The sequence below is a fragment of the Lactuca sativa genome, chromosome 4 (genome assembly GCF_002870075.4).
Source record: "Lactuca sativa cultivar Salinas chromosome 4, Lsat_Salinas_v11, whole genome shotgun sequence".
NCBI classification, from domain to species: domain Eukaryota; kingdom Viridiplantae; phylum Streptophyta; class Magnoliopsida; order Asterales; family Asteraceae; genus Lactuca; species Lactuca sativa.
The window spans coordinates 70,041,796-70,067,570 of NC_056626.2; positions in this window are offsets into that span (position 1 = coordinate 70,041,796).

Genomic DNA, 25,775 nt, shown 5'->3' on the forward strand with positions numbered 1-25,775 from the left:
TTGTCTTAATAAAGAATGAAATGAAGTTATGTTCCTTGTCATATCAGACGCATAGCAAAAATTAACTATATCAACCCTAACACCAGTATAAAACATTAGTGCATAAATCCCAATCCTCGTAACATATGAAGAACATCTATTCCCCATGAATAGGTTCAACTTCTCATGCTTGACTCTCTCACTTTCCCTTAGTTTGTAAACATCAGAACAAATATGAAAACCACATCCTGTATGAAGGACTTAGAAATTTGTGTGTTATTGATTATGATAGTTTATATACCTAAAGAAGAACTGGAAACCTTGCCTTTTCCTTCTTTCTGCTCTTGTAGGTATTTTAAGAAGCTTCTCTTCCAATGTGCCTTTTGGTCACAGTGAAATCAAATGGCCTATTTTGGATCATTAACATAAGGGACTTCATAGTTAGATTTCCCATTTTACCCACCATTAAACGCTCCAATATGGGCTTTCCCTTGCCACTTGGGTTGAGCAACAACTTTCCTTTTCTTCCCTTTGTGTTGATGACTGGCCAAGATAGGAGCAATAGAAACACTAGTGGGATGAGACATTTTCATTCTCACTTCAGTTGTTTACAACATGTTATGGAGTTGCACCAATTTTGTTTTAGTGTTGTTTAAATGATTAGTCACGATGAACCTATCACACCAACTAGGCAAGCAATTAAGAACCATATTAATGGCTAAGTCGTTGAAATTCACATTGAGCTTCTCTAATCTATCCATGTGTCTCTGCATTTTCTACACATTAGCACACACATGTTCTCCTTCCATAATATTGCACGTCATTAGGGATTTAACTGTTGGATTAATGTCTAAGTCCATAACTATTTTGGTATGTACTTGACCCGATGGTGCATGGTCCTTTTGGGTTGCCTTCACCAAAGCAACTTGATAGGATGAATTATGGAGAGAAAGGATTAAATATAATTTATTAACATATTATGAGAATAATATATTAAAGGAGAAATCATATTGATTAATTATTATTAGTCAAGAATTAATTGGTAATTAGTTTTGTGACTAAAAGAGATTAATTAAACTTAAGGGACTGGAATTGTAATTATAAGATAATTGCAATTTCAGCTATGGATTGCCTTATATTAAGGAGTGGACGAATTCTATGGGGAAACCCATTCCAAGGCCTTTAAGGAAAGGAGTCCATGGGTTGCTTAGGGCTTAAGCATCCAAATTAGGGTTTCCTTGTTAGATAACCCTAATAACCTCACTATATATAGAGCCCTTATGCCCCAAAAACGTGGACAAGCTTCCTTTTAGGGTTTCCACACGTTTTTGGGCAGCCTCCTTCTCTTCTCTTCTTCATCCTCTTGCTCTTGGTGTTTGTGAACCATTAGAGAAGTGACATTTGTGACTCTAAGCTTTCTAAAGTCAATACAAGGAGGATTTGAGATTGTTATTGCTACATAACAATTAATGTATGATCTAAACCCTAATTATGTGTTATATTGATTATCATATTCTAGATCTAGGGTTTATAGTCTTGGATGAATTGCATGTACAATAGAGAAACCTAGATCCAAGCATTAGGGTTTGTATGAGCACATAGGATGTTCTTATAGCCAAAACCCAACAGTGGTATCAGAGACTTGATTGGTTTCTATTGTATTGATGCCTTGTATGTTTGTTCATGCTTGAAAAATTCGATTTTTGTGAGCCTACGTGATGGACTCGGCGAGTCCCATTGTGGACTCGGCGAGTAGGCCCCTACTCGGCGAGTCCATATGGGTACTCGGCGAGTTCATGCATCAGAAAGAGGGGATTTTGGGATTTCTTACTATTTTTCTCATGGATACTTGCCTTATCTGTTTTAGATCATTAAAATCCGATTTTATTCATATTTTTGAGTATCTCCTTGATTAAACAAAAGATAATTACCAATTAATTAGATAATAACTTCCTTATATGATTATAGTTGATTATTTGTATTAATTGGGTAACTTATTTTGCAAGAAATTGAAATTAGGTCAAATATAGATAATGATGAAATTAATTGTTTAATTTATATGATTTGTTATTTGATCCTTGTGTTATGAAAAGTTTCAATTTTCCCCTTTAGGTTTTATAGTTTAAATTTAAACTCAAAAGTTTAGTTTTTATAGTTGAAACCCTTATGTTTTGAAATGTTTCAAAACTTGCCCTCAAGTTTGGAATTTAAATTTTGATTAAAAGTTTAATTTTGATGTATATTTAAATTCTAAACCCTAAGTTGTTGAAATGTTTCAAAACTTGTCCTCAAGTCTTGTATTTTTAAATTTTGATTAAAAGTTTAATCTAGGAATGTTAAATTCTAAAACCCTAGTATTGTTTTGAAAAGTTCAAATCACACCCTTATGGTTTTATTAATTAATTAAGGTGTATAATTAAAAGAGGTTTAATAAATCCATAGAAGTTTTGGTTTACATTTAATTGAATTAAAAGTATAATCGTTAAATTTGACCACCTAGTATTTTAAAAGTGTAAAATACACCCTATACTATATATAACATTAAAAGTCTAACATTATATATATGTATGAGTAAAAGTCAGTCTTACCGTTTGTAGGCCTCATTCACGAAGCTGGTCTATAAGGGGTGTTTAAGGAAATTGCCTATAAAATGGCGATTGAATGGGTATCCACTCTTACCCACCGCACTCTTGACTAGTGGAGGGTCGTTAGCCGAACGGGTAGGATAGGACAAAACCTTCCATTATAAGTATAATGAAGTACAAAAGTAACTAAATGTTTTACAAATTCCCAATATTAGTTACTTAGGCAAAAGTGAATTGATGCAATTCCATGAAATTACACTTTGTGCCCTTGCGAAGACGTTAGTGGAGCGTGTGTGGTTTACCAGCACACTAAATGGTTCTAAGCAAAGGTAGCAAAGGGTGACTGAATGTTTGTCATAGTTCGGTGGAGCGTGTGTGGTTTACCGGCACATCGAATAGGCGACTGTAACATGTGAGGGCACCATGTAAGTTTGCATGGTTATTCACACCCGCTTTGTGATCCTCGGCATCCCAGTCACAAACAAGAGGGGCATATCGAGAGTTTAACATGCCATTGAAATGTTTGATGAATGTCAAAGGATCTAGGAGTTTTGATAGATTTAAAACTTAAATTTCTTTTTCGTTTTTCGTGGTGGAAATTAGTGAATCGTCATTCACTTACCTTCAAATATTTTGCAACTAGATTACGGCATCCCTTTTCTAGGTTGTAGCGTATTGTGTTGGGTCCTAGCCTTAGTATCTCATTTGGGTGATTTACTAAGGACTCAATCAATCAACTAACTTGAATTTGTTTTCTCCCGTTTTGTAGATGTCAAAGTACGACAACTATGGTCTTCCCAAATCCCGTGGAACAAGCTTTCCACATGAAGATGATATTCCACGATTCGATCGAGGAACAAGAAATCATGCTTCAATTCCTCCACCTCCTCCAATCATTCTCCCTAACCCACAAGTTCGAAGGCTTGAAAAGTTCAATCTCACTCAAGCCCTTTTGGCAAGTAAACATGAAGAAGGAAAGTCGGTGTATGGACACGTCCTAGGGATAAAGTCACACATTGATAGGTTAAGAATGTTGGGATCCATTGTCTGTGAGGAGATGGCTATTGATTGGGTTCTTCAGTCACTTCCTAACTCATATAGTGAGTTCGTAAGAGAGTACTATATGATGAACTGCGACGTGACCCTTATAGATCTCACCTATATGCTTATTGCTGCTGAATCAGCAATGGTTTGGCGCAATAGAAAAAGCAAAGTTGATTGGTGAATCTACCTTCAAGACCTCTATGGATATAGACAATGGCAACGAAAGACATGCCATGATTGAAAAGTTTGATCATAAGAGAAAGGCAGTGTCTGAAGTAGTTCCATGTCCTGTTCCAAAAGAGTCAATTTGCTTTTATTGCCAAGAAAAGGGACATTGGAGACGAAGCTGCCCTATTTACCTAAGAGATCTAAGAGATGGGAGAGTCAAAACGTATGGCTTTGCTTTAGGTAAAATCCATTGACTAACTCTTTTAAGCTTCTATTCTAGATTCTTAATACATAATAAGATTGATATTTTGTAGGATCGAAGAAAAGAAAGGAAGCTTAAGGGAAGAAGTGAGCAGAATCTAACTGTAAAGAAATGGATTTCGATCGCATTACTTGAAGATTAGATTCTTGAGCTACTACTTAGAGTTAGAATAAGATTGCTAAGAAAGATGTATTAGCATAGTTTTTCCAATGAATTGCATTGTAAGGACAAACTTTTTTCGCAATAAAATAAATTTTGATTTTATATTATTTATTTATCCTTGCAATAGCGTGTATGAAAAAAAGATGTTTGAATGTTTCTATTATTAGCAATAATGGACTTGATTCTTAATTATGTTGTTTGTGGAAATGTCGAGAATTTACCAAATAGGGAGAGTTTCTCATCGCCCAATTTTCAATTGGACAGAAACTTGGAATCATGCAACGTGGATGCACGATGAATGAGAAATTTTGTATTTGGGACTAATTCATTGACAAAGTGTCAAGTGAAGGACTAGGAGATCGAGTACACAAAGTTGTGTGTTGATCAAAGTCCACCATAAGAGTAACGAGATATTCGTCAAGATTTACTAAAGGTTTAGTAAATATGATTATACTTATACGATTAAGTGTAATTCTGAATTGATTGAAAAAGTTTAAATCAATAGCAGAACGAATAAGAAGAATCAAGTAGGCAGAAAGATAAAAGTTTCTCCATTCTAAGAAGATGGGAGAGTACCTTTTATGTTTTATGATAGATCTTAATGATTAAGAACCATATCTCAATTGATCCTCTAAGTGATTCTTAGTATAATTGTATGTCTAAGAAGAGGAATCAAGAATTGAAGAAATGGTTAAATCAAGAAGTCAATCGTACTTCGTTCCAAAACAAGTCTTAAAGTTAAGATTGTGAAATTGAGTGATAAGTATTAAGAAGGTTTATAACATTCATCAAATGTGGGAAGTTGTGATGTCTAGGATAAGACAAAGACCAACTAGGACCAATTTATGAAGTGTTTTGATAAAAAAAACTACACTAACTCTTGAATATTTGTTTGTCAAGAAATGTTTATTGACAAGAGAATCTTTTATGTCAAGGAGTCAGTGGGAGTCTTAATGGTCTTGAAAGGTTTCAAGAACAAATCAAAATAAACCTTATCGATCATCACTAGCACACGAGTTGAGGTTTACAACCTATCGTGTTGACACTATTTTGTTTCTATGCCATTCCAATTGAGTTAATTATGCATGTGAGTTCTATGAGTTCTCATTTGAACGCATAAAAGGCAAGGATCTTGAATAATGAAAGGTACATTGATAGGAAAGGGTGAGCTGCTTAACTACTTGGAAGACATGGTGGGCAGCCGTGCTACCATAAGGCAAGATGTCAAGATTAAGAAAGTTCGGTCCATATGAGTTTCAATTTGTCGTAAACTTTGGTTTTGACAAATTCACATGGATAGGAACACATAAACCATTAAAATCAAAGTGTCATAAGATTCCCTCCTTCATGAAAATGACTGTGAGGAAATGCTTTCACTAAGAAAGATTTTAAAACGATAGTGATTGTGAAAAATTGTATTCTCGAATTCGATTATGGTTACGGTATCCCTTTCCATGATTTGAATTATGAGGTTTGGAAATTAGTCTGAATTGTTTAGACACACATATGAGCTATCTAAAGGAAAGGTGTATAAGCTTAGATAAAGGATTATCAAAGCATTAGGTATTAGAAACATGAACTTAAGAAATTCAATAGGTATTGTTTTTCTGAAAGTTAAGCTGTTTCTGAATACATGTCAAAGCTAGTGGGAGCATAAGTGTTATGTTTTATAATAATAATCATGATAGTGGGAGCATAAATGTTATGATTGTATGATTATTATGGAAAGTATTGCAAGTTAGCAATATTAATTATAGAAAACAATAATTATACTTTGCAAAGTTGCAAGAGTTGAAAAGTTGTTTTGCTATAATTAAGGGAGAGAATATTATGCTTCATTTCAAATTTAAAGGCTTAAGTTGTGGAATGTTAATAAATTTAGTCAAGGATACATAATGTGTTCTCAAATTTTGATTATGATTACGACATTCCTCTTCATAGTTCGAATTTTGAGAACGTAGCACATAAAATATTATGGCAGAAGATTGATAAAGTATCAAATCTTTATGTAAGACATTATGCATCGTGTCCCATACGCTTCGGGTATAGGATCGATTACAAATGTCTTAATATTTGACCATTCTAAAATTTTCCAAATGTCTAGCGCATTTAGAGGGAAAAAGGACAAGAATCGGTTTTTTGACTAAGATAATTAAACAACTATCAAAGGACAACCTAAAGTTCGTCGAGGTTTGGTCGCTTATGAGTAGTTGGAAGTACAGTATTGGATGGACCATATCGACATTATTATGAATAGATAAGATTCTATTAAGAATGAGTTGTCATATGGAAAATATGGAAATGTGTCCATATTGGGAATTGAATATTGAAAATCTATGTCTAGATTAGAAACTTTTATGCAAAAGGATGTTCAAAGGAATGTACTTTGAGTGAGAGACATCATATCTAATGAATTGTATTGCAACAATCTCCGATAGAGGACTTTGTAATTTCATTGGCAATAGTCACTGTAACTTTAGTGCAGTGACATTACAAAAGGATCATTGCATAAAATGTTAGAATCTAGCATATTCCATAAGTGGCAAGAATTTGATATTCTTTCACTTGTGAAAAGGATTGGGAGTTGTGAAATGAGTATGATTGGAAATGTGTTCGTTTGATCTATTTCACAAAGTAAGAACCATAGGTAAACATTGTGTACATGCTAAGAGCATGGGACAAGTGTTGTAATAAGTCAAGTAAAAAGTTGATTACCCGAAACAACAAATAATGAGTAATTGATATAGTGATAAATAAAAGGTGTTTTATTTATACTCAAAGGTTTGAGGCCATATGGGATTAGTATTATTCTTGAGTTTCACTTTGCATGTTTTGACTTCCTGAATAATTTAATTAGTTTAGAACATTCAAATTATTCGAACAGGCCACAGTCGTTCATATGTTGGAAGTAGGTATGAATAAAGACTGTCGTGAATTGGTGTGTGGATTGTCTAAAGAGTATTAGACATAAGCAAATGTTTGCTGCAACGTTCATGAGTGCTTATGAATATGATTTGAGCATTGGATTAAACCCACGCTCACTTGGATCACTCCATGAATTGTATCACGAGTGATTGGTGAGACGATAACATCTTATATTCTTGAAATCGAGATGTGTGAGTTGTATCTTGCAAATTGGTTGCACATTGATAATATGTAAACGCACCAGTAACTTGGTGTTATAAAACATATTGTTGTGTGTGATTCGGTTTTATAAAACATATTGTTGGGCCCCTCGATGATTTAGTGATGACAAACGTAAATGCTCGGCCGGGCTAGGGCTAATTTGATTTGTTCAATTAGTCAGTCGTTATAAATCGGAAGTCGAGAAATAGTACAAAGAGAATGATTAGAAATCATGTCTCATACGATATCTAGAATGGAGGAATATATGATCCCTTATCTAAAGGACACGCGTATATGATAGGATCAGAGTTGACAGCGGCTTTGGATATAAGATCCGGGGCTTCGGGGTACTTCTGGAACGCAAATCGAGGTCAAACGGGAGAGAGAAGAGAGAAAAATAGCAAAGGAGTCGGCTGCCCTCGCTTCCTATTTATAGGAGGCTGGAGCCTTGGAGTACGCGCCCGCGTACTGCTCCGAAATCGTCACTGCTTACGTATCCGAAGTGCTCGAGTGCGAGTGTCGACATTCCTCGGTGTACGCGGGGCGTACTTCGGATGAGTCCGATGACTCCTCTTCGGATAATGCCGAATTTTCCAATTAAATTTAAATACAAAATATTTAATAAACTTCGGAAATTCATATCTTCTTCATAAGAACTGTGTTTTCGACGTTCTTTATATCCACACGAAGGTGAGACTACGCTCTACAACTTTCGTTTAGACTTTGTCGGCTAATTTTAACTTTATTTTTATTATTTATTTTTAATAGGCCGGGACAGAAAAACTTCATTATAAATTCATAACTTCTTCGTTTGACGTCCGTTCTCGCCTAACTTTTCATCGCTTCGATACCAACAACGAGACCTTCGATCCTCGTTTAGATTGTTTCGGCTAAAAACTGCTCGATCTCAAATCGAGTATTTCAGGCTGCATACCGCTAAGCCGAAACTTCGATAAATCATAACTTCCTCATACGAAGTCAGATTTGGGCGTTCTATATATATTCGGAACCCTCGTTTCAACTACTACAACCTTATCCAAAGATATCAAGTTTATTTTACACTTTAATTTTGATGCTTATTTTTATTCTTAATTAATCAAACCACATAATTAAGCAATTAAGCACAAAACACATAATACTCAAATAATACAATCTTATTATTTCAAAACGGGTTACAAAGGTTAACCTAGACTATTACATTGCTAAAAATGGCAAGCCCGAAAACACAGGCGTTACAATTCTCTTCACCTTAGAATGATTCCGTCCCTGGAATCACACATCAACAAACAAATGCGGATAGCGACTCAACATGTCACTCTCCGTCTCCCAGGTGAGATTCGGCCCATTCGTGTGTTTCCATCGGACAAGCACCAACCCAACCATTTTACGTCGCAACTTCTTAGTCTTTCGGTCAACAATTGCCTCTGGTTCTTCAATCAACCTTTTGTTCTCATCAATTCTCAATTCAGAAATTGGAATTATATCAGGAACTTCTCCCGTGAACTTCCTCAAATAACACACATGAAAAGTTTTGTGAATTCCATTCAGTTCTTCGGGTAATTCGAGCTTGTAAGTTTGGTTCCCAAACCTCTGAAGAACTTTAAACGGCCCAATAAACCTTGGACTCAACTTTCCCCTTTTACCAAATCTTATAAGTCCCTTCCACGGCGAGAATTTAAGCAAAACCGAATCTCCAACCTCAAAAGTCATCGGTCTTCGCTTCTTGTCAGCATAGCTCTTTTGACGATCCTGAGCTGCTAACATTCTTTCCCTAATTATTTTCAACTTTTCAGAAGTTTGATGAACCATCTCCGGTCCCATAAACTGGTTTTCCCCAGCCTCAAGCCAACAAGACGGCGTACGACACTTCTGTCCATACAAAGCTTCATAAGGTGCCATCTTAATGCTCGAGTGGAAACTATTATTGTAGGAAAATTCTACCAATGGTAAATGTTCATCCCAATTACCTAGGAATTCCAAGGTACATGCTCTTAGCATATCTTCAAGTGTTTGTATCGTTCATTCACTCTGACCATCGGTCTGCGGATGGTAAGTTGTACTTAAACATAACTTGGTACCCATTTCCTCTTGTAGACTTTTACAAAACCTTGAGGTGAAACGGCTATCACGATCCGACACAATCGTTAACGGAACACCGTGAAGCCTCACAATCTCCTTCACGTAAGAATTTGCAAGCTTTTCCATAGACCATTTCTCCTTGGCTGCTATGAAATGCGCACTCTTAGTGAATCGATCAACGACCACCCAAATCATGTCGTGACCATTCTTTGTTCTAGGCAGTTTAGTGACAAAATCCATAGCAATGTCTTCCCACTTACCCATAGGCACAGGTAATGGTTCTAAACTCCCGTACGGTTTCATCGTCGGCCACCAGTAGTAGGGTTTCATCGTCGACCATTCTTTGTTCTGGGCAGTTTAGTGACAAAATCCATAGCAATGTCTTTACTCTCGCACAAGTCACACACTTAGCCACATACTTTGCAACATCAAGCTTCATCGTCAGCCACCAGTAGTAGGGTTTCAGGTCCCTATACATTTTAGTGCTACCGGGATGAATTGAGTACATGGTCTTGTGAGCTTCTTCCATCAGAAGATCTCTAATTCCTCCTGTCTTAGGTATCCAAATTCGATCTTGGAACACCTTCAATCCATGACTGTTTACACCGAACACCAACATTTTGCCCAAACGTTCCTCCTTTCGGTTATTCTTCTCAGAAGCTTTGCTTTGAGCTTTCTTTATACTTTCCACAATGGTCGATACAACTTCAATTCTCAACGCTCTTGGCCTTTTCCTTTCAAGATTGACTTTCCGACTGAGAGCATCAGCAACAACATTAGCTTTACCGGGATGGTAAAGTATCTCGCAGTCATAGTCTTTAAGTAATTCTAGCCAGCGTCGTTGCCTCATATTCAATTCCTTCTGATTAAAGAGATATTGGAGACTCTTATGATCAGTGAAAAGTTTGCACTTCGTTCCATAGAGGTAATGCCTCCATATTTTCAGAGCGAAAACTACCGCTGCCAACTCCAAGTCATGAGTCGGGTAATTCTTTTCATGCTCTTTCAGCTGTCGAGACGCATATGCTATCACCTTTTCTCTTTGGGTCAAAACACAACCCAATCCAACCCCAGACGCATCGCTATAAACAGCGAAGTCTTCAACTCCATCCGGTAAAGAAAGTATCGGCGCCTCGCATAACTTCTTCTTTAACTTCTCGAATGCTTCTTTATGCTTATCACTCCAAGCATAAGTAGCTCCTTTGTGGGTCAAAGCTGTCAATGGAGTAGCGATCGAAGAAAAGCCTTGGATAAACCTTCGGTAATATCCGGCTAATCCTAAAAAGCTTCGAATCTCCGTGGGACTTTTCGGTTGTTCCCACTTCATCACAGCTTCAATCTTTGCTGGATCAACCATTATCCCTTCTTGGTTGACCACGTGACCCAAGAATTGGACTTCACGAATCCAAAAATCACATTTTGAGAACTTTGCATACAACTTCTCCTGCTTCAAAACTTCTAACACTTCTCACAAGTGTCTGCCATGCTCCTCCTGGCTTTTCGAGTAAATCAGAATGTCGTCTATGAACACTATCACGGATTTATCAAGGAAAGGATTACAAACCCTATTCATTAAATCCATGAATGTTTCCGAAGCATTGGTTAGTCCAAACGACATAACCAAGAACTCGTAGTGTCCATATCTAGTTCTGAATGCAGTCTTCTCGATATCTTGCTCTCTTACTTTTAGCTGATGATATCCTGACCTAAGATCGATCTTCGAGAAATAGCTCAAACCTTGCAATTGATCAAATAGGTCATCAATCCTCGACAACGGATATCTATTCTTTATTGTTGCCTTGTTCAGCTCTCTGTAATCGATGCACATTCTCATACTTCCATCTTTCTTCTTCACAAATAACACTGGAGCTCCCCAGGGCGATGAACTAGGTCTAATGAAACCTTTGTACAATAACTCCTGAAGTTGCATCATCAGCTCCTTCATCTCCGTCGGTGCTAATCGATAAGGTGCTTTTGTTATTGGCGTGGTTCCTGGTAACAAGTCTATTCTGAACTCCACTTGTCTATCAGGTGGTAATCCAGGAAGATCTTCGGGAAATACTTCTGGATAATCACACACCACTGGAATACTCTGCATCACCTTCTTTTCCTTCTTAGCATCGATCACGAATGTTAAATATGATGTACATCCCTTGGCCAAACACTTTCTGGCTTTCATTAGGGAAATGATTCCAGAATTCACTCTGCGTTTGTCCCCATACACCATAAACGAATCTTTCCCAGGCGGGTTTACCTTAACTATCTTCTTCTTGCATAAAATTTCGGCATCATTGGCGCTAAGCCAATCCATTCCCAGAACGATGTCGAAACCATTAAGTTCGATAGGCAATAATTCCTCGTGAAACTTATTCCCATTAAGGTCGATTAAGATGTTTTTCATACGATGGCTAACAGGTACAAACTTGCCACTAGCAACTTCGACTAATAAAGCATTATCTAGTCTATCAACAGGCAAAGCTAGCTTTCTACCAAACTCATGCGAAATAAAGGAGTAGTTGGCTCCAGAATCAAACAAATTTAAACCTTTTGCAAAACAGCCCATTTAGTAACAGAAGTGTTTACAAAACCATTGTTTCCAAAACATTATTTAAAATTAGAGTGTGACATCCCCAAAATCACGGCCAGAAAAGACCGATTTTCATTTATGCTTTTAAAATAATTTCAGAGTAAATCCTTTTGATTTGAAAGAGTTGCGGAATTTGTTCCCAAAAGCAAAACATGATAAAACAATGTTTACCAAAGCATTTCATAAAAGAAATATATTTTCATTATATAATCAAAACTCGGGGTGTCATGTTCCGATACAGACCAATAAGCATAAACGATAACATTACAAGTCATTCAACAAATATATACATATACAGACTTGTAAACAAAACAACTTGATGGTTCGTCCATCTTATGCCCTTGCGCCACTTCCTGTAATACAAATAAAACTGAGTGGGTCAGGCTTGGGAGCCTAGTGAGCATATAGGGTTTTCAACCCACAATAAATAATTATATTTAATTTCCACCAACCAACAATAACCCAATTACCCATTCCCGTTATTCTCACTTTATGTCCCTAAGACAACTAACATAAGGGACTTAGTCTAAGAATATTTCATCGGGTCGAAAACACATGCTTCGGGGGTTCCTCAGCAATATAAGTCAAATAAGGCAACCATGAGGGGGATGGAATACAGCGAATGAACACCCAAGTTCATTAACACCTACAGGTGGCGAACCTGCTAATGTTCCACAAGACTGTCTAGAAAAGTCCGTGGTCGTCATCTAAACTCCGCTAGATGACTAAATCAAACAACAATGAGGCCTCTCATCTGTTTATTACACACCAACTATCTACCCATGTTCTACCCAACATATTAGTAGATAAAAATATACAATTTTTATACATAGTTTAAAAACCTGTATAGCATGCTTTAATCAATACATATTCCACATAACAGATGAGGCACACACACATAACACGTATTTCATAGAAAACAAATCAGATCCATGAGATAGAAGAGATTGAATATACATTCATGTGACAACCTGATATTTCAACTCTTTGTAACGACCAAAATGGGTCAAGTATTGTAACCACTTCTGAATAATAAAAATTTACTTTCATAATAAAATGTACAAATAGTTCTATTTAATTTCCTTCTATGTTTAAATGTCTTTGAACCATGATCGTACGTAAAAAGAACGCCCAAATCCGACTTCATATAGCGAAGTTATGATTTTTCCAAGTTCGGCTTAGCAACAGACAGCTAAAAACTCAAATCGGAAATCGAGCGACTTTTGGCCGGAATGACCTAAACGAGAATCGAAGGTCTCGACAATGGTATTCCAGCGGTAAAAAGTCTGGCAAAAACCGACATCAGATAAAGAAGTTATTAATTTTCAAAGAAATTCCTTAAACACGATGGGTTTTTAATAAATAATAAAAAAATAATTTCGGAATTTGCCGACGGAGTCTAAACGAAAGTTGTAGAGCGTAGTCTCACCTACGCGAGGATATAAAGACCATCGAAAACGGAGTTCGTATGAAGAAGATATGAATTTTTGAAGTTTATTAAATAAATTAATTATTTATTTTAATCAAAATTCGGATATTATCCGAAGGGGACTCAGCGTCCTCATCCGAGGTACGCGCTGCGTACTCCTGTACGCCCTGCGTAACCGAGAGGATTGGCCTCTGATCGTCCACGTCGCGCTATCCGAAGAAACCGACCCGTCCGACCCGTCCGAAGCCCCGACCCATCCGACCCGCCGTCCCATCCGACCCGCGTACCCAGCAACCCGTCCCATCCGAACCGAGGCAGTCGAGGCTTCGGTCATGCATGACGTACGCGTACGCGCTGCGTACGAGCGTACGCCCCGCGTACCGAGGCAGAGCAGCCTTACTATAAATAGGATGCGAGGGCTTCCAAAGAAAAGGCTCATTTCTCTCCTCTCTCTCTCAACTTTGCCTCGTTTTCCGTGTCCGTTCAAACCCGAAGCTCTGGTCTTTTTGGGTCAAGTCCCGAAGGTCGATTCTACTCCCGAGATTCCCGAGAATCCCGAGGGAAAAATCCGTTTCCCGAGACGAAACTCTGCCCGGTTTTCCATCTCGCTATCTCCAAAACATTCAAGTGAGTTTCATACCCCTAAATCAACCTTTTTAAATATTCTAAATGCTTTTATATGCTTTCAAGGGGGGGATTACAAATAAACACATGAGTATTATCGTGTGTTACATAAAGAAACTCTTTTATATGCTGTTATATATTCAAATCACATGCGATTTATAAACCTTTAAGGAACTTTTATATATATATATATATATATATATATATATATATATATATATATATATATATATATATATATATATATATATAACATATGTTACAATAGCATTCTATCTTTTAAAATATAAAGTTGTTGTAATGCATGTATGAACTAAACTGTTCTTAGATTATTCTTGTCTATCTTAGACTCTACACCAAAAATCTATGCTTTAATAAACAAGTGATTCTTTTTCTAGGTATTTCTAAACAAACAAGACACACTTTTTGAAAACTATAATAGGTATTGTTTTACGAACAGATTTCTAACTCTTATATACTAGAAACATACATTTCAAGAAGTTTACTTTCGTATACAAGAACAAACGTAACATTTTAACAAGTAGATCTGCTTTTATACCACGGATTTGTGAGACACTAACTTCATGTACGTTCGAGTACACATTTCAAGTCCTGTATTATATACCAGAATCCCTTGGAGGGGGAGCATGGTGTTTGTGTATAGATCTATACGGGCTTGACAACCCGCGCCCTGACTGTTAGCTGCAGTCCACCGTTTGGGGTGACAAACGTCATAACATTCCAACGCCTGAAGAACGTTGTGTATAGGCATTCAGAGTCAATAGTATGGTTATAAAACTCACAAGGGGTATTAAAAATGCATTGATTTACAAGGTTTTCAAACTCATTGGTTATTTTACATATACATACATTTTGGAAACAAACATTGGTCTTGAGTGAAGGCTACTTTTATACTAGTAGAAAATATAGGATTTTCTAAACACAAACAAACAAAGATAAAACATTTCATTTCATTCAAACATTGTCACTTAAATACTTATGAAATTCACCAGCTTAAATGCTGATCTACTCTTTCAAAATTACTTGTATGTCCCAGGAAATCAGTAAATTTCAGGTATTCATTTCGCTTTTGATGAAGGGATGTTACGGCGCCATTTTAATCTCGTATTTTGACATCATATTGTAATTGAGTTTTGAACATGTAACTTTTGACAAATGTAAACTTTCAATTATATATATGATGGTTGTATTGCTTTCTTTACTATGTATTCATTTGTTACGTTACGACATGAAGTCATCCGCCCCCGAACGTTTCCGCCGTTCAGGTTTGGGGGTGTGACAGATTGGTATCAGAGCAATGTTTATAGTGAACTAAGTATATCGAACCACATAAGATATACAAACTATAAATGCTTAAGGGACTAATACTCTCTGACAAAACAAATTTTCTTTTTACACTTAAACAGCATTTCGTTCAACTTAAATTGATAGTTCATTTAAGTACAATTACATGCATACCACAAACTATTTTCATGTTATACAACTATACAAGTATTTAGACAAGTTGACACTACGATTGAGACTCGATATATGTAATTAGATTTTGGACAAATATAGCGTGATCAACTATACTTGCCCAAGATTGGACCAACGTATATCGAGGAATGATCATAGTAAGCAACAAGTCAAAACTTACCAAACCATTACAAGAATCAAACACAAGAAATTAAATACTATAGGAGTATTTGCTATCTAAACTAGTTTAACTTACATGTTTTACATGTTCCGACTTTATTCAATTCTTATAACCCTATTTCTCGTACAGTCAAATGGTTGGATTTCACCACCCTGGCGACCCCTACTTTCCCAACCAAGGCAACGGAGGGTGGATCGAAGATGATCCCGAAGAGGACGAGGAACCCATAGAAGTGGGTGATGACTCCGGTACCGACTCAGAGCCGGAAGTTATCGATCCACCACCCATTCAACCTCCCGTCTTCGTAAGGAACTTTCAAGGACTGACTCCCGTCTGGGGAAGTCACCTCCACCATTGGAGCCAACAGCAAAACCTACGCCCTCCCTACGGCATGTGTCGGGACTTCTATGATGTCCGCGGCGGAGGTTCGGCTGATCGAGCACTCCCGGTAATGGTGGGTAAGTTAGCCAATCAGTCCTATCAGTCTGGAGTACAAGCTAGTCGACTCCGGGATATCAACATGGAAGTGCAGGTTCACACTTCTGACATCCGTAGGCTGGACAAGATGCAAGACAACGCTCATTTCCAAACCGAAGCGTTTCAAGCGCAAATGATTGCAGCCCTCGCCGAACTAAGGGAACAACAAGCCGCTTTCGATAGGCGTCTAATGGAGTCAAAGCAATCAGATGCGGAGTCAAGCTCCAAGCGCAACCTTGGACGCAAGTAGTGCTTGTCAAGGACTCAAATTTTGTTATAGCTTAGGACCTCGGCTAAAAGTCTTTAAATTTCTCGAACTTTGTAATCGGAGACCCTTATAGAGGTCAAATTTTCATGATCGTTGTAACAACTTTTATATTAATATAAGTGGCACTATTACTACTATGTTAAGTATTTCGTTCGAACCTTGAATGGTCTTTGTGAACCCAAATACTTGTTTCATACCTTCAGTCTTACAAATAACTTTCATTTTTCTATTATAAGACTCATACTATCATCTGTTGTTGAACTATAGCGATTTAGTTCATGAGACACATACATTTTCCATTCTATGAAATTCTTATCCTTGTCTTTTCAAACTATAGTTGAAGGATGCCTCCGCGTAGGAATCCAAGGCGAAACAACGGTGAGGAAGCACCTATACCACCACCACCTCCACCACCCCAATTTGATGCTGTAATGTTTCAAGCAGCAGTCACCGCAGCGGTGGGAGCTGCCATGTCGCAGATCAATAACTCGAGTGCTAATGGCTCGGGATCTGGCACACACCCATCCAACCATGGCGAGAGTCATGGACCACCTCGAGAATGCACCTATAAGGACTTCACTAATGCCAAGCCCCGGATGTTTTATGGTACTGGTGGTGTGATGGCCCTGAGGCAGTGGATTGAAAGGACGGAGGCAGTCTTTGAAATCTGCTCCTGTCCCGAGCACAGCAAGGTCAAATTTGCAACTTTCACCCTTCTCGATAAAGCTTTAACTTGGTGGAATGGCCACGTTAAAGTACTCACCCTAATCGTGGCAAACTCCATAAGCTGGGAGAGCTTGAAGGCCATGATGATGAGAGAATACTGCCCACGGGGAGAAATTCAAAAGCTTGAACACGAGCTATGGACTCTCGGAATGGTGGGTACCGACATCGCTACTTATACCAACAGATTCTGCGAACTGGCAATCCTTTGTCCAGATATGATTGCTCCCGAGAGCAAGAAGATAGAAAGGTACATTTGGGGACTGACGCCCCAAATGCGATCAAGCGTGTTAGCTTCTAAACCTGACACCTTTGAAAGTGCTAAGGAACTGGCACAATCTCTGATCGACTACGGAGGTCATCAGAACTCAACCACTTCTGCACCAGCACCACAGAAAGGAAACAACCACAACAACAACCACAACAACAACTACAACAACGACAACAACAACAACAACCACGGCAGGAAGAGAGCGTGGATTAAAGGGAAGGGTGGGTCTTCCCAAAAATCCACAAAGAAACAACTAGTGTCAGTAAATGCTGCCATCGTACCTGCTACAGCCCCTACACATACCTACCCAACAAAGCCTTATATAGATAACCTCCCAAAATGCACCAAATGCAATTACCACCACCATCGACCTTGTCGAGATATGCAGTGCGCCAACTGCAGCAGGAAAGGGCACACAGCCCGTTTCTGCAAGGAACCCGCAAAGCCGATCACTCAGGTTCCCGGTGCGGGTGTAAAGCAGGCTTGCTACGGTTGTGGCGAGATGGGCCACTACAAGAGAAACTGTCCTAAGGCAGCAGGCACCGGAGGTGTGGGACGAGTTTTGGCAATAGGCCACGACGAAGCTGTAGCTGACCCAACTATAGTTGCTGGTACGTTCCTTCTCGATAATTCATACGCATGCATATTATTCGATAGTGGAGCGGAGAGAAGCTTCGTGAGTCAAAACTTTATTCATTTACTTAAACCTAAACCTAGCAAGTTAGAAAATTCATTCACTGTAGAGATGGCCAATGGAAAAACCGAAAACAGAAATTGCATATACATGGGCTGTACGTTAACATTAGACGGCCATTCTTTCCCAATCAATCTCATGCCGGTTCAAATTAAAAGTTTCGACGTTATAGTCGGCATGGATTGGTTGAGTCTTCTTCGCGCCGACATCATGTGCTTTGAGAAAGCAGTCCGTCTTAACCTCCCTAACAACGAAACATTAGTTATCTACGGCGACAAATCTAGTGCAAACCTTCGCATCATTTCGTGCATCCAAGCTCGAAAGTGCTTGCGGAAGGATTGTCGAGCATTCCTAGCGCACATCGTTGATACAAGTCAAGAACTGAAGGACATCAAGAGCATCTCGGTAGTACGCGACTTTCCCGATATCTTTCCAGAAGAACTACCAGGATTACCACCGCAACGCCAAGTCGAGTTCAGAATCAACTTAATTCCAGGAGCTACCCCAGTAGCGAAGTCGCCTTATCGTCTTGCACCAGCAGAGATGCAGGAACTTTCCAGTCAACTTAATGAACTCCTTCACAAAGGATTCATAAGACCAAGTTTCTCACCTTGGGGAGCACCGGTCTTGTTTGTAAAGAAGAAAGACGGATCGTTCCGTATGTGCATCGACTACAGAGAGCTGAACAAACTTACTGTCAAGAACCGCTATCCTCTACCCCGTATTGACGACCTATTCGATCAACTTCAAGGGGCGAACTACTTCTCCAAAACAGACCTGCGATCCGGATATCACCAATTACGACTTCTAGAGGGGGACATTCCAAAGACAGCCTTCCGAACTCGTTATGGACACTACGAATTCGTGGTGATGCCGTTCGGATTAACCAATGCACCAGCAGTATTTATGGACCTAATGAATAGGGTATGCCGCCCTTACTTGGATCAGTTCGTCATCGTCTTTATCGATGATATACTTATCTACTCTCGAAGTGAGGAAGAGCATATTCAACACCTACGAAAAGTCCTAGAAACACTGCGAACGGAGAAACTCTATGCGAAGTTCTCTAAATGCGAATTTTGGATTCGAAGAGTCAAATTTTTAGGCCACGTTGTTAGCGAGAAAGGTATACACGTGGACCCCTCCAAAATTAAGGCTATTGAGAACTGGTCGGCACCAAAGACACCTACAGAAATTCGTCAATTTCTAGGTCTAGCTGGCTACTATCGCAGATTCATAAAGAACTTTTCGAGCATTGTGAAACCCCTTACTTCATTAACCCAGAAAGGTGTGGCCTTTGACTGGGAAGCAAAACAAGAGAAGGCATTCCAGACACTAAAGCAGGCCTTGTGCACCGCACCGATACTATCCCTCCCCGAAGGGATAGAAGACTTCGTAGTGTATTGCGACGCGTCAAATCAAGGACTTGGTTGTGTTCTTATGCAGAGAGGGAAGGTTATCGCTTATGCCTCCCGACAGCTTAAGACACACGAAGTGAACTATACGACACACGACCTCGAGTTAGGAGCAGTGGTATTTGCTCTGAAGATCTGGAGGCACTACTTATACGGAACAAAGAGTACTATTTTCACCGATCACAAGAGCCTTCAACACATTTTCGATCAGAAGGAACTCAACATGCGACAACGACGATGGGTCGAGTTACTGAATGACTACGAATGCGAAATTCGTTATCATCCTGGCAAGGCCAACGTAGTAGCCGACGCCCTCAGTCGAAAGGAATACACTAGTCGGAGGGTCAAATCTCTGACCATGACTATCTATTCCCACCTATCCACACAAATTAAGGAAGCACAAATGGAAGCCTTGCAACCTGAAAATGTGGCGGGTGAATCCCTGTGAGGAATGGAAAAGAATCTAGAAGTCAAGGGTGGCGGAGCCTACTATCTCATGGACCGAATCTGGACCCCAAAACATGGTGGTTTCAGAAACGTAGTCATGGCCGAGGCTCACCACTCAAGATATTCCATTCACCCGGGTTCAGATAAAATGTATCTGGATCTTAAGAAACTGTACTGGTGGCCTAACATGAAAGCAGAAATTGCTACCTTCGTGAGTAAATGTCTTACTTGCGCTAAGGTTAAGGTCGAGTATCAGAAACCGTCAGGACTACTACAACAACCAGAGATACCGGAATGGAAATGGGAGCGGATTACTATGGACTTCATAACCAAGTTACCCAAGACGACAAGTGGACTCGATACCATATGGGTCATTGTCGACAGATTGACCAAATCCGCACATTTCCTACCCATCAAGGAGACTGACAAAATGGAGAAGCTTACAAGAACTTACTTAAGGGAAGTAGTGCGACTGCATGGTGTTCCGATATCCATTATCTCCGATCGAGATAGTAGATTCACTTCAAGATTCTGGCAGTCACTACAAAGTTCCCTGGGAACTAGGCTAGACATGAGTACAGCCTACCACCCACAGACAGACGGACAAAGTGAGAGAACAATACAAACTTTAGAAGACATGCTGAGAGCCTGCGTGATTGACTTTGGAAAGGCATGGGATATTCATTTACCCCTTGTCGAATTTTCATACAACAATAGTTATCATACAAGCATAAAGGCTGCTCCGTTTGAAGCCCTCTATGGTCGAAAGTGCAGATCCCCTCTGTGCTGGACTGAAGTTGGCGATACCCAGTTAGCTAGAGGAAGAGTTCCTGAAAGCACTCTCACCGGTCCGGAGATCATACGTGAAACAACAGAGAAGATCGTTCAGATTCGTGAACGATTGAAAGCCTCAAAAGACCGACAGAAAAGCTACGCTGACCAAAGGAGGAAACCTTTGGAATTCCAGGTAGGAGACCACGTCTTATTAAAGGTCTCACTGTGGAAGGGTTTAATACGATTTGGAAAGCGTGGGAAACTAAATCCAAGATACATAGGGCCTTTCGAGATTCTTGCCAGAATCGGCCCTGTAGCTTACAAGCTTAACCTACCGCGCGAACTTAGTAACATCCATCCAACCTTCCACGTCTCAAACTTGAAAAAGTGTCTGTCCGACGAGACTCTTGTTATTCCACTCGACGAGATCGAGATCAACGAGAGCCTCAACTTTGTGGAAGAACCAATTGAAATCATGGACCGAGAGGTCAAACAAACAAAACAAAGTCGCATACCTATCGTGAACGTTCGCTGGAACGCCAAGCGGGGACCCGAATTCACATGGGAACGCGAAGATCAGATGAAACAAAAGTACCCTCATCTCTTTAATGTTCACTAGTATCTTTACTACTTTAAATTTCGGGACGAAATTCTCTCTAACGGGGGGATGATGTGACAACCCAATGTTTCAACTCTTTGTAACGACCAAAATGGGTCAAGTATTGTAACCACTTCTGAATAATAAAAATTTACTTTCATAATAAAATGTACAAATAGTTCTATTTAATTTCCTTCTATGTTTAAATGTCTTTGAACCATGATCGTACGTGAAAAGAACGCCCAAATCCGACTTCATATAGCGAAATTATGATTTTTCCAAGTTCGGCTTAGCAACAGACAGCTAAAAACTCAAATCGGAAATCGAGCGACTTTTGGCCGGAATGACCTAAACGAGAATCGAAGGTCTCGACAATGGTATTCCAGCAGTAAAAAGTCTGGCAAAAACCGACATCAGATAAAGAAATTATGAATTTTCAAAGAAATTCCTTAAACACGATGGGTTTTTAATAAATAATAAAAAAATAATTTCGGAATTTGCCGACGGAGTCTAAACGAAAGTTGTAGAGCGTAATCTCACCTATGCGAGGATATAAAGACCATCGAAAATGGAGTTCGTATGAAGAAGATATGAATTTTTGAAGTTTATTAAATAAATTAATTATTTATTTTAATCAAAATTCGGATATTATCCGAAGGGGACTCAGCGTCCTCATCCGAGGTACGCGCTGCGTACTCCTGTACGCCCTGCGTAACCGAGAGGATTGGCCTCTGATCGTCCACGTCGCGCTATCCGAAGAAACCGACCCGTCCGAAGCCCCGACCCATCCGACCCGCCGTCCCATCCGACCCGCGTACCTAGCAACCCGTCCCATCCGAACCGAGGCAGTCGAGGCTTCGGTCATGCATGACGTACGCGTATGCGCTGCGTACGAGCGTACGCCCCGCGTACCGAGGCAGACCAGCCTTACTATAAATAGGATGCGAGGGCTTCCAAAGAAAAGGCTCATTTCTCTCCTCTCTCTCTCAACTTTGCCTCGTTTTCCGTGTCCGTTCAAACCCGAAGCTCTGGTGTTTTTGGCTCAAGTCCCGAAGGTCGACTCTACTCCCAAGATTCCCGAGAATCCCGAGGGAAAAATCCGTTTCCCGAGACGAAACTCTGCCCGGTTTTCCATCTCGCTATCTCCAAAACTTTCAAGTGAGTTTCATACCCCTAAATCACCCTTTTTAAATATTCTAAATGCTTTTATATGCTTTCAAGGGGGGATTACAAGTAAAACACACGAGTATTATCGTGTGTTACATAAAGAAACTCTTTTATATGCTGTTATATATTCAAATCACATGCGATTTATAAACCTTTAAGGAACTTTTATATATATATATATATATATATATATATATATATATATATATATATATATAACATATGTTACAATAGCATTCTATCTTTTAAAATATAAAGTTGTTGTAATGCATGTATGAACTAAATTGTTCTTAGATTATTCTTGTCTATCTTAGACTCTACACCAAAAATCTATGCTTTCATAAACAAGTGATTCTTTTTCTAGGTATTTCTAAACAAACAAGACACACTTTTTGAAAACTATAATAGGTATAGTTTTACGAACATATTTCTAACTCTTATATACTAGAAACATACATTTCAAGAAGTTTACTTTCGTATACAAGAACAAACGTAACATTTTAACAAGTAGATCTGCTTTTATACCACGGATTTGTGAGACACTAACTTCATGTACGTTCGAGTACACATTTCAAGTCCTGTATTATATACCAGAATCCCTTGGAGGGGGAGCATGGTGTTTGTGTATAGATCTATACGGGCTTGACAACCCGCGCCCTGACTGTTAGCTGCAGTCCACCGTTTGGGGTGACAAACATCATAACATTCCAACGCCTGAAGAACGTTGTGTATAGGCATTCAGAGTCAATAGTATGGTTATAAAATTCACAAGGGGTATTAAAAATGCATTGATTTACAAGGTTTTCAAACTCATTGGTTATTTTACATATACATACATTTTGGAAACAAACATTGGTCTTGAGTGAAGGCTACTTTTATACTAATAGAAAATATAGGATTTTCTAAACACAAACAAACAAAGATAAAACATTTCATTTCATTCAAACATTGTCACTTAAATACTTATGAAATTCACCAGCTTAAATGCTGATCTACTCTTTCAAAATTACTTGTATGTCCCAGGAAATCAGTAAATTTCAGGTATTCATTTCGCTTTTGATGAAGGGATGCTGCGGCGCCAGTTTAATCTCGTATTTTGACATCATATTGTAATTGAGTTTTGAACATGTAACTTTTGACAAATGTAAACTTTCAATTATATATATGATGGTTGTATTGCTTTCTTTACTATGTATTCATTTGTTACGTTACCACATGAAGTCATCCGCCCCCGAACGTTTCCGCCGTTCAGGTTTGGGGGTGTGAAAATTCACACACATAACAACAAAATATACACATAATATGTATTTTATATAAAATACTTCATAATTATGCGTTAGAAGAAAGTAACTACACACTTACGCATATAAACACCAATATACTGAATACACTCAAACCATACTTGTATTATTATCGTGTTTATGAAAGGTAGTATACACTCACTTGATCAGAAGATGATCGGACAGCACTACGACTTGCAGAAGTAGTATTCTTCAGCAGATCTGGAAGATCTCTACAAAAATCGAACTTCTCGCGGGCAGAGCTTCGGCTCGGGAATCGTACTTCTCGGGATCTCGGGAGCACGAAACTTCCTTCTTAACTAGGATATAAGATCCGGGGCTTCGGGGTACTTCTGGCACGCAAATCGAGGTCAAACGGGAGAGAGAAGAGAGAAAAATAGCAAAGGAGTCGGCTACCCTCGCTTCCAATTTATAGGAGGCTGGAGCCTCGGAGTACGCGGGGCGTATAGCTCCGAAATCGTCACTGCTTATGTATCTGAAGTGCTCGAGTGCGAGTGTCGACATTCCTCGGTGTACGCGGGGCGTACTTCGGATGAGTCCGATGACTCTTCTTCATACGAACTGTGTTTTCGACGTTCTTTATATCCATGCGAAGGTGAGACTACGCTCTACAACTTTCGTTTAGACTTTGTCGGCTAATTTTAACTTTATTTTTATTATTTATTTTTAATAGGCCGGAACAGAAAAACTTCGTTATAAATTCATAACTTCTTCGTTTGACGTCCGTTCTCGCCTAACTTTTCATCGCTTCGATACCAACAACGAGACCTTCGATCCTCGTTTAGATTGTTTCAGCTAAAAACCGCTCGATCTCAAATCGAGTATTTTAGGCTGCATACCGCTAAGCCGAAACTTCGATAAATCATAACTTCCTCATACGAAGTCAGATTTGGGCGTTCTATATATATTCGGAACCCTCGTTTCAACTACTACAACCTTATCCAAAGATATCAAGTTTATTTTACACTTTAATTTTGACGCTTATTTTTATTCTTAATTAATCAAACCACATAATTAAGCAATTAAGCACAAAACACATAATACTCAAATAATACAATCTTATTATTTCAAAACGGGTTACAAAGGTTAACCTAGACTATTACATTGCTAAAAATGGCAAGCCCGGAAACACAAGCGTTACATAGAGTCTCCCAAGATCACTTCAGTCAGAAAACCAAGAATGTGTATGGTCACGCCTTCACTTTGCCACAATAATCTAAAGCATCTAAAACAATAATCTGAAACTGTAAGCACGAAGATTAGTTAGTTCCCCCAAAGTACCACCACACAAACATATAACATATACAATCAAGCATGTCGGGTCCAATCAACCTCCAGGTCTAGTCATCCGTGGGATGGAATACCCCAGGTTCGAATGCCAATATACAATGGGTCCAGTCAACCATCGGGTTGGAATACCCCATGCTCAGTCAACCATTGGTTTGGAATGTCAATATACAACGGGTCCAATCACCCTCGAGATGGAATACCCTCGGACCCAATCAACCATTGGGTTGTAATTCCCCTGGTCTGTTGGCTCACGCACATAGTAGTAAATCCTCAACCAACGACCAAAATATGTGCACATATAATAGATAAACATATAATCGGCCAATAAACTATCAGACAGATCTACACATCACTACTTCATACTCACAACCTATATATCAGGACTCAGATCTAACAGATCACTACATCATAACGACATTCTATCACAGAGAATGATATCAAACCCAATGGGTCGGCCTTGGTGCCTTCAACCCATAAGTATAGTGAGGAAACTCACCTCTCGATCTTATCGGTAGTTGATGAGGTCCCGAATCCGAATCTCATCTCTAACTGTCACCTATCCATCCAAATGACCAATTCTAAAACACCATCCAAAATACCCATTTGTCAAATTCAAAGTCAAACTGGATAAATTCAACTGAGGCAGCC